General features: G+C 41.7%; 1 non-coding gene across 1 annotated transcript in view; it reads right to left on the bottom strand.

Moving 5' to 3' along the window:
• Positions 1-69, bottom strand: part of LOC143306763 (small subunit ribosomal RNA) — a 1,923-nt gene extending 1,854 nt beyond the window's left edge. Inside the window, exon 1 of the ribosomal RNA XR_013064079.1 lies at positions 1-69. This exon is cut by the window's left edge and continues 1,854 nt beyond it. This is a non-coding gene — a ribosomal RNA (small subunit ribosomal RNA).
• Between the last annotated feature and the right edge of the window lie 16,187 nt (positions 70-16,256).

Raw genomic sequence — 16,256 nt, 5'->3', positions numbered from 1 at the left:
TATGTACTTAGACATGCATGGCTTAATCTTTGAGACAAGCATATGACTACTGGCAGGATCAACCAGGGAGCTTAGTTATTATTGTAAATTTAAATTTTCGTCGTCGGCTCCTCCCTGTAAGAGACCGATCGACGTTAAGCCATTTCTCTTTTGTATGTAACACACATTTCATAAATTTTGTACCTCTTATAGAGGCCAAATATTCTCCTCCTCCTCTCATAAAGCACGAAAATCACTTTCACGCCGTGCATCCATCGTGCAAGCACGTAGACCACACACGCTGGACAATATAATAAAAGATAGCGCGGACAGTGGCATGCTATACAAATCGAGAAAGCGCGTACAGTGATCATGCTGGTCATTTTGCCACCAAATTTTATAATCTTTATCATTAGAGCGGGCCCACCAACCTCGTCTCTGTACTTTATACATTTCTCCTCCATCTCCACACACCTTTTCAAACATTAACGGAGAGAGTTCCTTGGACTTGCTTTAAATGTACATATTAGATATGTTGGAATCTCTCTCCTTTAGAAGTTTCCCCAGCCTTAAAACTTCTTTCATTTTTACTCCTCTCTCCATACTTATTTTCCTCTCTGAACGTATCAGAGAGGATTTTATTTCTGACACCTCTTGACTTTTCTTAAATTCAGGGACGTAATTTTGTTCATAATTCAGTGGACTTTTGTGTATTTTATACTTTAAATATTTCCAAACAGTTCAAACATGTGCAACGGAATTCGATGAAGAAGTGTTTCGTGATAAGCCCGTGTTTACTTTGTCACAATGCCGACTAAGAGAGAGCGAGGATTCCCGGAATCGATATATTTATATCTTTCGCCGTCTCGCCTCGCCCCCCTACAGGTGCCGAGCTACTCGATCCACCCGGGGGAACCTGTGAGGGGAAGGGCGAATGGCGGGGAATCGCGAACCTCGCTCGCCCGTCGGCTATGATTTATTTTATAAACGATTAATAATAGATACAAACAAATATTGTACAGTTAATAGAATTAAATAATTAGTTGTAATATGATGTAAATTTAACAAAAATAATGTAGGAAGAAATATAATTAATAAAGTGAGCAAATCTCAAACATGCCGCCCGCCTCGTTGTCGGAACGGCAACGACGTGATCGTTTCCAAGAATCGGCGGTTGCTACTGCGTCACTGCTCGTTTGCCGGTAGAGTGCCCGCCGTGACAGACGTATCATGAGACGTCTTCTTAGCCATAGCATTGTGCGTATCGTTCGGCAACACGAGTGGAATCAACCGTGTGATTGCACGTGCGGTCAGTCTGGTCGCAGCCGCTCCCCGCGCCTCAACAGAATTCGAATTAAAAAGGCGGGAGAGTTGTGATGTATTGAAATACGCGACATCACGGAGCCATGTGATGTACACGAGCACGGGCTATGTAGCGCGGAGCGGGGACGCCGAACGTGAGCAGTGCCGCATCAGCTAGAAACTGATCTAGACCTACGACCCATGTATACGAGTCTAAATAAATATTAAAATTAAGTATCCGCGACCTTATTACCCGGACATTATAGTTTCTGCGAAGATTATAAACGAATAGTGATTAATGCGCATCATGAATTGATTCTGATTCGGTCGCGAGACGACAAAAACGCTGTTTATGGAACAGATGGTGCAAAATACACGCTGCAACTATACAAAGTACAGCAGAGGATGCCACATGTCACGCTCGAAGAAAGACACAAACTTTCATTGTTGCGTATCCTTGAAAACGGTCAAACGATAATTATGAGTTACCGTTCCTGGGACTTATACAGGTATCCAATGTTACAAGCAACCACTAAACATACATGGAGCATTAAAGCAGCTACGCAATTAGAAAAACCGCGATATGTAATATTTGCCTTACAAACGGATAAAAGAAATAGGCTCAATAGACATATCACCAAATTTGATGACTGCAAACTCACCAATTTTCGATTGTATTTAAATTCGGAATCATATCCGTATGACAATTTGAATCTTGACTTTAATAAAAATAGATACTCTGTCCTTTACGACATGTATGCAAAATTCAGAAAGTCATATTACGGAGCAATGTGCAGTAATGGTGATGACGGCGCTCTATACGATAAGATACTCTTTTTTGGCTATGGCCCATTCGTCGTCATTGATTGCTCGCATCAGAACGAATCGATGAAAAGCGCTACAATCGATATAAGAATCGATTTTGAGTGTAGTGAAAACGTTCCTGAAAATACTAGCGCTTACTGTTTGATCATTCACGATCGTATCGTGCAGTACAATCCACTGTCCAATGTAGTGCGCAAACTCTCTTAAGTGGAAGAGGGTTTATATGAGATCATTCCACAGCAAAACCAGTCATTTTTCGCCACAAATTCAACTAATCAAAATGAACGTACCAACATTCGTGGACATTCAAGGCTTCAAAAGCGATACGAACGAGTTATTCGTAAAGGAACTTGCCATCTTCCAGAATGGGAATCGTGTACAATGTTTCATCTTTGCGCCTCCATTTGCTGAGAGAAAATTGTCGAAAGCAGAATTAAGACAAATAAAATGGTTGACGCAAAATCATCATGGTTTTGAGTGGGACGATGGTACCGTGCCGTATTCACGCCTTCAAGAGTGTGCCACTTCGTGTTTGAAAGATAGTATTCATGGATCTGTATACGTCAAGGGTATTGAGAAAGAAAAATGGCTGAAGAAACTTTATCCTTCAGTCAGTTCAATCAATATAGAGGTTTTAAACAAAGATGACGATCTACCGAATTTGCCAACCAAGAGCCGGCATATTCAGGATGGATGGATGGATAAATATATGGCATGCATCGCACACAACGGAGCATGTGCTATGAGAAACGTATCGATATTAAAAGAATGGTGGTTAAAGAAAAGGAAAGAGGAAGATGAAGAGCTGTGCATGGAACATTATAACCGGCCGGGGGATGACACGCACATAGATGGACCTCCACCGAAAAAGGAAAATTGTTACATTTATCTTAAAACACGAAACATTTAATATCATTTATTAATTTTGTTCATTACTGTAAAATAATAAAATCTATTTAGTAAAAATATACTTTATGCGTCTTAATGTTGTCTTACCTAGAACGATTGTATGTGTAACGTTTGTGTTTCATATTCCAATGTAGGAGATACAAAGGAATGTTCTTCTATTTCAAAGACATGAGGGAGTAGGGCGAAATCCATGTTTACATGCAGACACGTGTCGATGTGCAATCTGGTACAGATAGAGAGAGCATCGTCGAGACAGACTTTTGGTCACGTTTTGCTTGGATGCCTCTTTGACGGCTTGCTGACGCGGTTAACATGAGGGGGGTAGGGTGAAATCCATGTTTACAGGTAGACACGTGTCGATGTGCAATCTGATACAGATTGAGCGAGCATCGTCGAGACAGACTTTCGGTCACGTTGTTGCTTGGATGCGTATTTGATGGCTCGGTCACGAATTGCATTCCGCGTGCCCTCCACCACCGCCCGCTGCCGCTGCGGAGAAAAAGGGTTAATCGCGGTTAAAGTGCGTTATCGCCGCGGAGAAAATTGGGTTAATCGCGGTTAAAGCTCATCTACGGCCGCGGTTAAAGCACGTTCACGACGCGGACAAGCAGCTTTTCCGCAACCTATAAAGAGGCTGAATCATTAAATATATGGTTATTATATAGACGATATGCGTTTCGCAAAGCAGCCCCTGTCTATCCTTATTCTCGATTTAGACGAGAGGACAACACGCATGGACGATCGCCGGCGACGACACGGGCCCCTCTTGCCGAATACGATACGTAGTATAATTTGCGGTCCATCGAACTGCGGTAAAACGAACGTCGTAATCAGTCTGATCGAGAGCCCGAACGGTGTAAGATCCAATAACGTATATGTATACTCAAAATCATTGGAACAACCAAAGTACAAATATCTCGAACGAATTTTGACAAACGTTCCTGAAATCGGATACTTTTCATTTTCAAATAACGCCGAAGTCGTGCCACCGAACGAGGCGCTACCCGATTCGGTGTTTACATTCGATGACGTTGCGTGCGACAAGCAAGACGTGATAAGAGAATATTTCGCTATGGGTAGGCACTCGCGCGTGGACTGCTTTTATCTCTGTCAGACTTACGCGAGAATACCGAAACACCTAATTCGCGACAATACCAACCTTTTGATCGTGTTCAAACAAAATGGCACGAATCTACACCACATTTATAATGATCATGTAAATACAGACATGTCGTATGATAACTTTTGTAAATTGAGAGCACAGTGTTGGGGACAGAAATATGGTTTCGTAATAATCGACAAGGATTTAACGAATTTGCCGTTTTCTGAAACATTTAGTCCTTCGATAGAACGCTTAGCGAATAGACGTCTTCTCTTTGTAATGGATAATAGTAATATTAAAGAATCGAGTAAAGTTGCGAATGCTATAGCTAAAACAAGCAATGCTATACGCAAAAACGCAGAGCTCTCAAATCGACCAGCATCGACGAGTCGTTAGTAATCGAAAAACGATTGAGACCCGTGGTAGAACCCCTGGAACGAATTATCGAGAATATGTCAGCGGTATCGCCACATTCAGACACGATCGATATAAAATCCGAGTCGACATTCCCAACTTTGAATATTAAAGAACTGCAAAAATTGACGTCAACTCCTTTTCTTAACCCTCAAAGCACACAAACTGCAAGAGCACGCATTTATTCCGAACCTGATACATCTTCGAGTGAACAGACGGTGGATGTGACGAAAGATCCTTCCGGTTTTCATCGCGAAGAATCGATACATGCCGTTGAAACGTACGGCGACAGCGACGAGAATCTTAAAGTCTCTATGTAGCGAATTTTGGACAATCCTAGCGAAAACATACGTAGCCATTTCACGGAAAATTTGGGGCTGTTGGCAGCTAAATACATTCAATTACTCTTTACCGATCGTGAGAAGAAGACAGATGACGTGTATGGAGTATACGTACAACGCAACAAATTAATGCTTGGAAGTTCAGTTTTCGACATAAACAAAAACGACGATGTGATTATTAATGGGGCGAAGTACAGAGGAACAACTGGTTTGTACGAATTACTATTCATGAGAATGCCTCATGACACCTTGTTCAACGATGCTGATTTACACAAATACGCGGAAATATTAAAGTCGTCGAACGCTCATAGACGCAGCCATATCTCGTCGGGGCTTGTGAAAAGTAACAAGGGTTACAAGTATAAATATATCATTGCAAAATTGCTTAAGAGCGAGCGGCGTGGAGGTAATCTGATACCGTTCGATATGATGGCTAACGATAACGCGGTGGACTACGTGCACTGGAATGACCCAAACGAGTTCGTCGATAGATTACGTCTTCTCGTATCCTCGAAATCTGCAGGACATACGGGGCATGACAACGAGATCGTTTCTATAATCGAAGAACTTCGAGAAGCCGGGTTGATTATAAATTGACACGTTCGTAAAGCATGATGTTAGTTTACAAACATGAAGAAGGTGAAGAGCAATCATATCACGGACGAGAAGATACAGCTGGTCAACGAGTTGCTCGCGCCAGCGAGACGTAACTTTAGATGTAGACGAGTCATTGTATGGGTTTACGATGATCTCTGGCAAGCGGATCTCGTAGAGATGCGACAGTATGCGTAAATCAACAATGGCCACAATTACATACTCACCGTCATCGATGTCTTATCTAAATACGCCTGGGCCGTAGCAGTGAAAACGAAAAATGGAAAAAACGTTACGGATGCATTTGTAAACGTTTTGAATGATGGAAGAAAACCAAAAAATCTTCAAACGGATAAGGGAAAGGAATTTTATAATACAGAATTCCGAAATCTTATGAAAGAATACGATATAAATCATTACTCTACGCACAGTGTAATGAAAGCATCGATAATAGAACGTTGGTATAGGACGTTGAAAAATGAAATGTGGAAAAAGTTCACGCTTAATGGAAGCTACGCGTGGACAACCGTTTTACCGACGCTGGTCTCAGATTATAACAATAGAAAGCATCGCACGATTAGAATGCGTCCCGTCGACGTAACACCAGAACATGCGGACAAACTCTTATCGTCCGTATATTCTAACATAAAGATTGCAGCTCCGGCCAAGTACACGTGCGAGTTAGTAAATACAAAACCTTATTCGCAAAGGGTTATACACCGAATTGGACAACTGAAATTTTCACAATTATTAAAATTCAACGAACAAATCCTGTAACGTATCTCTTGCAGGATATGCAAAAACAACCGTTGGTTGGCGAGTTCTACGAATATGAGCTACAAAAAGTAAAAAATCACGATGTATACTTATTGTTAGTGGAGAAGGTTCTACAACGAAAGGGAAATAAAGTTTTCGTCAAATGGTTGGGGTTTAATTCTACACACAATTCATGGATAGGAGCAAACAATATTTTGTAATCTATATTTAAAAATGTTTGTAATTATACAGATTATATGAATAAATAATTTTTCGGCTTTATTCTGTGTTTACTTTTATTACAGGTGAATGTTATTTTATAAATGAAAGGAGGTTGGTCTAAGAATATAGTGTATTGATAATTTTGAATACTTTTTAATACAATAAATGTAATACATAATACAATAATACACAATACAATAATACACAATACAATAATACACAATACAATAATACACAATACAATAATACACAATACAATAATACACAATACAATAATACACAATACAATAATACACAATACAATAATACACAATACAATAATACACAATACAATAATACACAATACAATAATACATAATACAATAATACATAATACAATAATACATAATACAATAATACATAATACATAATACAATAATACATAATACAATAATACATTATATACAATTCGCTGGGAGGTGGAGGCTGTAACAGACAAAATAAAATTCGCATTAGGTAAAATCTAATAAATTAAAAACATAAACGGACGGGCAACTCACATCAATCTCCTCCAACCGTCATCGGATTGCATTCATTGAACACTTAAATTTTCCGTGTATGGTAGACATGGTGATACACATCAATATCTCCCCAAGTAGGGCCCTCATCTATTTCCTCATCAAACAGAGCCCTCAAATCGAATAAGCCTTCATGATTCGGATTCCAACCTTCGACCCACATTAACATCTGGCTGAACCGATGGTTTGCTCGCTTCCGGCGCACTTCGATGAATCTTTTTATTGGCACTAATCCTAAGCTTTCAGCTTTTAACAAACAACTTAGTTAAAAATAAAATTAATACACCAAGACAAGTAATCGTTAAAGACTACTTACAATACTGTTCAATAAGTGCCTTAAAGGCAAGTAGTTCAAGTCGCGGAACGGTAGCCATCGTAAACTGAATAACCCCGAAACGAGCAGCGGATAACGAAATGAATAGTGGATAATGAAAACTCATCGGTTTATAAAGCACCGAGAAAATATCCTCTCCAATCCTAATACATCCAAACACTAGACTTTCAGCATCTCACGAAATTGCAAATTTGCAAGAACTCCGAGTCGGGCGCCTCTCTCTCTCCCATGAAATTGCAAGGTTCGCAAAATATTGAACATTGCAAAGAATAACGATTGAATAATTTTATTTTCATATCGCATTAACGATTTTACTATTTTATTTTCATATTACATTAATGAAGTAGGGGGAAGGGTGAGGTAAAGAATAAATTACAGTAATAACGATTATATAACTTTACCATATTATTTATTTTATTATATTGTTACAAGAAGTACGGGGAAGGGTGTGGCAAAAATAAATTACACTGATCATGGTTATATACTTTTATTTTATCTTTATAACTTTACTATATTATTAAAAGAAGTATGGGGAAGGGTGTGGCAAAAAAAATACTTTTATTTTATCTTTACTATTGTTACGTTGCGCCGTCACACGCGCAACGTAACAATAGTAAAGATAAAGATTGGAGGATATAGGGTGGTTAAATTTCAGATAATTGGTTGGATTTCAACCCCTAATTCCTGCTTTCCTGTTTTAGCACAATGGTTGGTATAGCTGCCACCAGTCTCGAGCGTGTTAGCGCTCTCGACAAATTGAAAGACGAAAGACAAAATTGATAAGATGTTAAGAAGTTATAATTATTAGCCTTTCGTTGGGTTCGTTCAACGCTTCGTCCCGTACGGGTCCCTCCTTGAACCTGTGTGAGTTGGTAGGCGTGTTTGGCTGAAATGTGTGAGGTGTGTTTGAAATAAATTGAAACTGTTTAACTAAATGAAATTGGTTTAATTGTGAATGAAAATCAGATGATTTGGTAACCGTGAAATGCCAAAATTGAGAGTGTAATAATTTAGAAATTCCGTTAGTAGAGAAGATACCAGTTTTGCAAAAATTGTGAACAAATGTAAAGATGCTTAAAATTAATTAACAAAATATGACTGTATAAGGCGCTCTAATATCACAACTGAAACCGACGAGTATATTACCGGACACGTAAAAGTGATTATCACAATTTCGCTTTTCAAATTTAACTATAAAATTGGCGGTTTCCGCCCACGGAACACCCCAGCCTGAGAAATTCCCGTAACTCTCGAAAGAGCTGGACTAAGGTGCCCTTTTGATGACGGGAAAGAGAAATTGGAATTTCGAGATTGTAATAAACGAAAAATTAATACTGAAATCAGTTGATACCTGATACGGTGGAACGATCTGACCTGAGAAATTCTCGTAACCCCGAAGGGCTGGACCAGATCGCCCGTTTTGCCAATTGATAACGTCGTGATCGAAAAATGTAATTAAAACGACTTACCGTTACGCTGTTTAATACAATACAAGATTATAATTTTCGCTTGCTAAGATTCTGTGTATTCGCTTGATGATCTGGAACACCAAAGAAACGGTAAGATGTCGATCACTGCACTTGTCACGGCGGAAACGGATTAAAGCGGAAGAGTACGTCGACGAGAGACAAACGAATAATGATTTACGAATTACGATTTATTACGGAAACGATCAATATATAATTTACGCAGAGTGAAGTTAATACGAGAATACGCGCGAGCAAACGATTTAAAATCAGAAAGAAAAGATAGAAATTTTAGGTAGAAGGAAGATTTAACGTACGCGTCTGTGAGTCCTTGTTAAGAATCGGATTATGTCAACTACCACGGCACTCTGCCTCGCTACGCGGAGGACTTTACCGCAGAGGAAATCTTTCACGAATTCCGAACAACTCTGTCTCTCGGACACACGAGCTCCCGATCACGTACCTAACGATTGATCGATTAAGAGTGACAAATTTCGTGCGCGATCGATGGCCGAAGGGCCCGTGGCGCGAACATCGTCCTTGGAGGGGACGGTTTGGCGAATCGTAGCCCGTTTTCGGAAGTGTCGCGTGCCCGGTGATTTGCTGAGACGCGCGAGCTAGACGAAGATATTTCATACCCTTTCTTTAGTGTTCCTTCCTTTTCTTGTTCGTCGCCATGATAGTTTCAACGGTTTTCAAAAACTACGCAGTCTTTCTCTTTATATGTAAAATTAATTAATTGCCTTTAATTGAAATATAACTATTGATTTGATCAAATTGTAGAATGAGATTTGAATTTGAAATATACAGGTTTTGATAAAGGAAACCGTCATCCGTATATCATGATCAAAATTATTCATTTTCCTGATTTGCTATAAAGATAATCTGATTTAATGTGTTAAAAAGCGGACAATGCGCTTACGGCGGTTGTAATGCCGTGGCGAATTATGCATTTTACAACAATCTATCGTATATTAAACTATCGCTTTGATGAATTCAGCATTTCGCATTCTATGAATTTTAAACAATTCTAAATCTGGCGAACGTTCCTTCGAGAACGTTCCTTTGTTCAAAATTTGCCGTTATCGCTAGGCAGTTCTTAGAATTTCGATACAGTAGTGTTTATTGCTTCGAACGACCCTTGATTTTGGAACGGCGGTCGAACGTTCGCGACGTTCGCTTTCGTAAGGGTTCTCAATTCTTACTTTCATTGTTTAAATTCGTTTTCATCCATCCACTCTCTCATACTATCGTTACAATCAGGTAATGATGGTCCTTGTTGGACCGGCTGACGCTTTGTGCAGCAGAGTGGGAAAGAGGTTTCTAACAAAAGAGTTATTACGATTTTCCCGTTTCTACGCAGTTAACAAGGGAAATTCCCGGAATGCGAAGCACTGGCTAACTGCGTAGCGCTGGTGTTATTGCTACGGCTCTCTCTCTCTCTCGAGCTAACCCGAGTTTTTGTGCGTATTATTATCTTATTACAATGGCTGGCGACGATAGTTTCAAGGAGGGTCACGTAAACTATTGAAAAGTAGAAAATAGAAACGGCCTTTCCTCGTGTACCTCGCATGAGAAATTCTCGTAACCCTCGAAAGAGCTTGACAAGATACACGATTCCAGGGTAGAGCAGGTAAAGAAGAGAAAGCGATAGAGGAAGTCAAAAATAGAAAAGAATTAAACTCAAACTCTTCCTTGTACATCCCTGCATGAGGAATCCTCGTAACCTCGAAAGGCTTGACAAGAATGTACAGGGTTGAGGAGGAATGGAAAGATTGGCGAAGAACCGAAACACCCGCCTGTACGCCCCTTACATGAGATACTCTCGTAAGCCAAAAGGGCTTGATAAGGGACGCAAGGCGGATAAATTTCAAATTTTCAGCCGGGACGTAACAAATCCTCCCCCCTTAAAACTATCGCCGCCCTCGGCGATGCTAAACTAAAAATCTCGGAGTATGGGTTGAAATACCCGGTCATAATTAACCAATATCAGACTGGGTCGAGCGCGCGCTCGACGATCCGCGCTCGTCCCGCCGACCGACAAACTGAGCACCGCAGTCCTGCCCTGCCTTCTGATGATCTCGGTGACTTCAATGACCGTCTGCGTGGTCACTCCCAAGCATCCCTCCACGTCCAGTGTGACCAGGTGTGGGCAGCCACGAACAATGGTCGTGGTATCCTCGTCCGTTATTCCTTAGCTGTCGCGCGCTCGAACCTCCCTTAACGTGTCGATGATAGCCAGTGCCGGTGCCGACACTGACGGATGGAGATTATTTAATGCAATCCTCTCCAAGGAAGGTGCCCTAGGGGCTCCAGGGCGAACTGGCCCCTTACGTTGGAGCACCCTGAAATGTCGAGCTCCAGTAGCTGGTGAAGATGGTCTCCCACGTGCCTGATAAAGGTGGCGTCTACCCATCCACAAAATAAGATGCGCGCGATAGTGAGCTGTCGGAAGGATTCCGGCAGCGGACGCGCAGTCTCCACCGGTCCTAACTCCAATTCAATAAAAACCGGATCCTGCACTGGGGCAGCGACTGGAACATCCTCCTCTTCATCTTCGCCGATGGTCGGGGCAAAATCGATGTCAATTAATACCATTCCCTGGACGGATCGATGTAGGGCTTCATTATTTACTAAAGCTTCAAGCGGCTCGGCAGAGGACAGGGTGCGGCACTGAGAAAATTCGATCGATTAATGCAATCGCTGGGCCGCCAGAAACGCGGCCACCGGCGCTGACAGCAGTGACGGGCAACTCCTCAAACGAACCTCCGGGAGTGCTGGGGTCACGCGCGACAGCGCCGCCCCCGTGAACCCAGAGCTTGTGGCTCGAAAATCCACGAGACGCGGCGCCGCACAGTGGTTCGAATGGCTGATTTAGGTGGACAAAAATCATTTTCAAATTAATAAAAACTAATTGTTTTTATGTAATCTAGAATAACCATAGATTAAAATTCTAATATTGTTAGACCTTCCAGCCTTTTCGTAAATGTGTACAGACTAGGCAATGTACTATGTAAGAGCGGACCACTCATCGCTAGTCAATCGAGCGCATTTCCGTGGTCGACTGGAATATGTTATAAGTTTGTTAAAATGCACTTAAGTTTCATGTTGATGATGAATGTAGCAGCTGAAAGGGTATATTTCAGTTTTAATCACCCAAAATCATCAATACCTTTCTTGTATTTTTGTAAATCGATCTTCGAATTAGGTTATTATTTCGTATGAAAAATTTTCATAATGTAACGATTCGTCAGTGTAGAAGTATATGCTCCACGTCGTTCCACGCGATGAAAGTTGTACCAATGAAAAGTAGAGATTGTCTGCTTTATTCTAATACCATACTCGACTTGCAAAAATTTGCAAAAGTATGCTAAATGTTAAAATGAAGTTAACGCTGTCGCCCGTGACATATATTGGTGCAACCGATACGCTCATCAGTTAGTGGTCTTTTTTTTATAATTCACAGTTTCGTTGTTTTTAATTGTGGTTATTATTATCCTGTTTTTTCTCTTGTGCTTATTTACCGTTATTGTTATTGTTGTTATCGCATTATTATCCCTGCGAGGATCCTTATAAATGCCATCTGCATCGTCTTCGCCACAGCGCGGTACCTGTCATAAAGCAATTCAGAATTTCTACGTTTGTAAATGAATTCACTATCCTAAAAAATTCTAAGCTGGCCTGTAAATTAGTTTATGAAACCATAGACTGCGGCACATTGCCTTTCTTCTGCAAATGCTTTGTGACTAGTACCCATGTCTTTTATTCTTGGGTTAGCGTCAATGTTGGATACAGATGTAAGTGACATGCAAAGAGTTGTTAGTACTGCTGCTGATGAAGATGAACAATCAGAATCAACTGAATGTTCTTCGGGTGCTAATGACTCAAGTAGCGAGTAAGTTTACTTTATATACTTTAAATAGTCATTATTATGTATTATTAAGCATTAAATATTTATTGATTATTATGTATTTTCATATCTACATTTTTTTTATCTCATAGCTACAGTGCAATACCGTAATTTTATTTTTTTTCCTTTAATTAGTCATATTTTTATGTAACACATGTTTATACTGAAATAATAACTTACAACACAAAACAGGATTATTTTCTAAGGATAAGAATCCCAAATAAGCCTAAAAGCATGAAAAAATATTTTTGTCCAGCTAGCACCCTAGTGTTCGAACCACTGTGCACCGCCGCGAATAAGCCCAACAACTCCGGTTCAATATCGTCCAGTGTGTTGCGTAAATACAAAATCTGCAATGTCCCCGCGGTCGAGGCTAGATCTCGGATGCCCGACGGTCGAATGGTCGCTCCCGTTAAATCTATACAGCTCAACTGGGGGGAATTGCGCGCCGCGATCGCCAGAACCTGCGGCCGCAGTCTCCCGGCGACCCATTGATCGTCGAGACGCAGCGTGGTGATATACGGGCCCATGCAATGGATGATCCAGTCAAAATTTTCGGTGGTGACTCGCGGATGCGCCCATCCTTGTGGCCACTGCCAATCCGAAGTGGTGAGGACTCGTTCGGTTGTGTATGACCTCAGGGCTCCTTCCCTCCAGGTGCGGCACACGCACTCCATTCTTGCTCGGTCAGAAAAACTGAGGTAGTGAGCGACGTGGGCAATTACCTCGATTGGTAATGGTGGTGACGAATGTGGCACCCAGCCAGGGAACGGGTCGGGTCGGCCTCGCGGTCGTAAGAGGGCCACCTCGTTCCATGGATCAGCTACGGCAGCCTGAACACGCCGTTTATGGAAAGTGGGCCTGGTGGTGGTCACCCACTGGACTGCCCGCAATGCCTGAGTCGCTGATTAGAAGGTGCCAAATGCGTATGTCCCCGTTGGTTTATGGACGACCACTGCATGATCCGGTTTATACTCCCGGAAGAGCTTCATCAGCTCCTTCGTCTTAGTAAACGGTGGTATTATGGTGACGAACACCCGCCGCCCCTGGTTCTCCTGCCTCGTGTCGCGGTAAACGCTTGACGACGTTGATGCCATGATGGTGGTTGATCCCTAAATTGTTTAAATACAGTGTAAAAATCGAGTAATCGCACGCTAGATTTGATTTGAATACGGTGTTAACGCTAGGTCTGCTCCTGAAAAATTGTTTATTTCAAGTAGAATGCACTGCGCCAGCCGGCCCTCCATGGAGCTGTGTTGTCCCTTCATCGATCATTCGATTTTACGGATAAACGACCAACTGTGCAGTGATCAAACATTCCTAGATTTCCAGAACTTTAATTTGTCAATATGTTTACTGAAGACGCTTCCAACTTCATTCCTCAATACGACGTTTTTATTAGGAGTGATTTCAACTATTTCATACGGTCCATGGTATCTTTTGCCGAACTTGTCCTTGCGCGGTTCAATCAGGACATATGCCACGTCCCCTACGCGACCCTTAAACGGACGAGCTGTAGCGTCGTAATAGGCCTTTCAACGCTTCTTAGCTTTTACGAGATTATGTCCCGCGATGTCTTGCATCTCGTGCAGACGATCGTTTAAATCGCGAACATATCCCTCATAAGTAGGCAGGTCGTCGCTCGCAGGAAACGCGGTAGGTGCCCGCGCGCGTTTTCCATACACTAGTTCAAACGATGTCAACTTGGTACCCTCGTGTACCGAGGTATAAGCAAAAATTGCAAACGGCATTAATCTATCCCAGTCATCAAAATCTCCTAAATAATGAGTAATGTAGTCCACCAGTACTGCGTGGCTACGCTCTAATGAACCGTTTGTTTGGGGTCTGTAGCCAGACGTGGTAAGATGATGTATACCGAACATCTTAGCTACGGCGGAAATGACTCAGTTTAGGAAATTCGTGCCTCGGTCAGATAATATGATCTTGGGGGCACCGAATTGCAGGATAAGGTTTGTCACATGTGCGTGGGCTATTGTTTCGGCTCGGATATTAGGTACCGGAACAGCAATGCAGAATTTCGTTAGATTATCCTGAATAGTCAGTATATGTTTATTCCCGTTAGATGTCCTCTGAAATGGACTCACTGTTTCTAAAGATACTTTCGCGAATGGTTCAACCGGTGTATCTGTTATAATCATCGGTTCGCGCGTACGTTTTCTCGATATTTTTCGCGTCTGGCAACTGTGACAATTCTGTATGTAAGCTTCAACTTGTTGTCGCATATTTGGCCAATAGAAACGTTCGCGAATTCGCTGGTACGTCTTTGTTACCCCTTTATGTCCACCCACTAAACTATTGTGTAATTCCGCTATGATATCCGGACGAATTTCCGTGGGTGGTATTTGGACTCTACCATAGCATAACGTAATCTTGATACCTGTTTGGCCAAAGATTCCCCGCAGGGTGCTTGATAATACATCCTGAGGCAAATTCTCGGTCAAATCATCGAACCTAGAAATTCTGAATGACTCGATTTTCAATTCAGACATCTTCTGCTTTAATTTGCTCAAGGTTGATTCTAGTCTGGCTAATGGTAAATCGTCGTTGATATTATCTTTAACCACGATTGAAAACACGTGGTTGCTACCGCGTTTTGTAACAAAGATCGTTCCAACTTTCAAATCTGGGCCTTTAAAGGTCTCAAAATCAATAATTCCTATGTCGACAAGCAATTTACTAATTGGTGTGAGCAACAAATCTTTACTTATGAAGTGAACATAGTTGTCTCGATGGTAAGTTAAGTTTTCACACGCGAAATGTACTGTTTTCGCGCCTACGGTTGCTCTAATTTCCGGCGCGTCTAAATACGGCGAATCGAGGTCTACCAGTGAATCGCTAGTGGATCCCTCGATCGGTGGTAAATCTGCAGGCACGTTTATTATTTGCTTTTCTTGCTGTTCCGAAACCTTTCAGGAGAGGCATTTTCTGTTAGGTGTGGATAGTGCTATTGGTGGAGTTGATGGTAGATTTGCTGGTAGTTGTGATTGTTGTATCGGTCTATGGATTACTGTATCGGATAAGGTTTTAGTTGAATGCGATAATCCGTCAGGATGGTGTAAATTGTCAACGTCTGCTTCGACTTGGTTCTTATCTGTCGCGTTTTCGTTCGATGGTACTTCAAAGTGTGTTTTTGATTCATTTGTGATCGGTGTTTTGAAACAGTCCTGATCTGAATCTGAGGTAGCGCTGTCGGGTCCTGGAGTCCGGGACACTCCCGTAATTCGCTGACGCGAACTGAGCCCCAGGCCCGGCAACACACTACGCCTACGCAGGTAGATCGGTGTTCCTGCATCAGAGTCAGTGTCTAAGTCTGTCGGATTATCGGTTGTAACATCGGTTTCTGTCGGGGTATTGGACGTTACTATAATAGTCGGTTTGAAAAGAGTTGGTGGAGTTAGAAAAACTGTTTGTTTCGCGGACCTTAAGCGTGTACGCGTAGCTATTCCTTCGGTATCCATAGTAGGTGATTGTTTAGGCCTGTTTTTCGTACCGGGAGGCCTACCTCGCCCCCTACGAACGACAAC

Source organism: Osmia lignaria, unplaced genomic scaffold, assembly GCF_051020975.1.
Source record: "Osmia lignaria lignaria isolate PbOS001 unplaced genomic scaffold, iyOsmLign1 scaffold0035, whole genome shotgun sequence".
In the NCBI taxonomy this organism is placed as follows: Eukaryota; Metazoa; Arthropoda; class Insecta; order Hymenoptera; family Megachilidae; genus Osmia; species Osmia lignaria.
The sequence above is the reverse complement of the archived record's forward strand: the minus strand, read 5'-3'. Positions and strand labels throughout refer to the sequence as shown.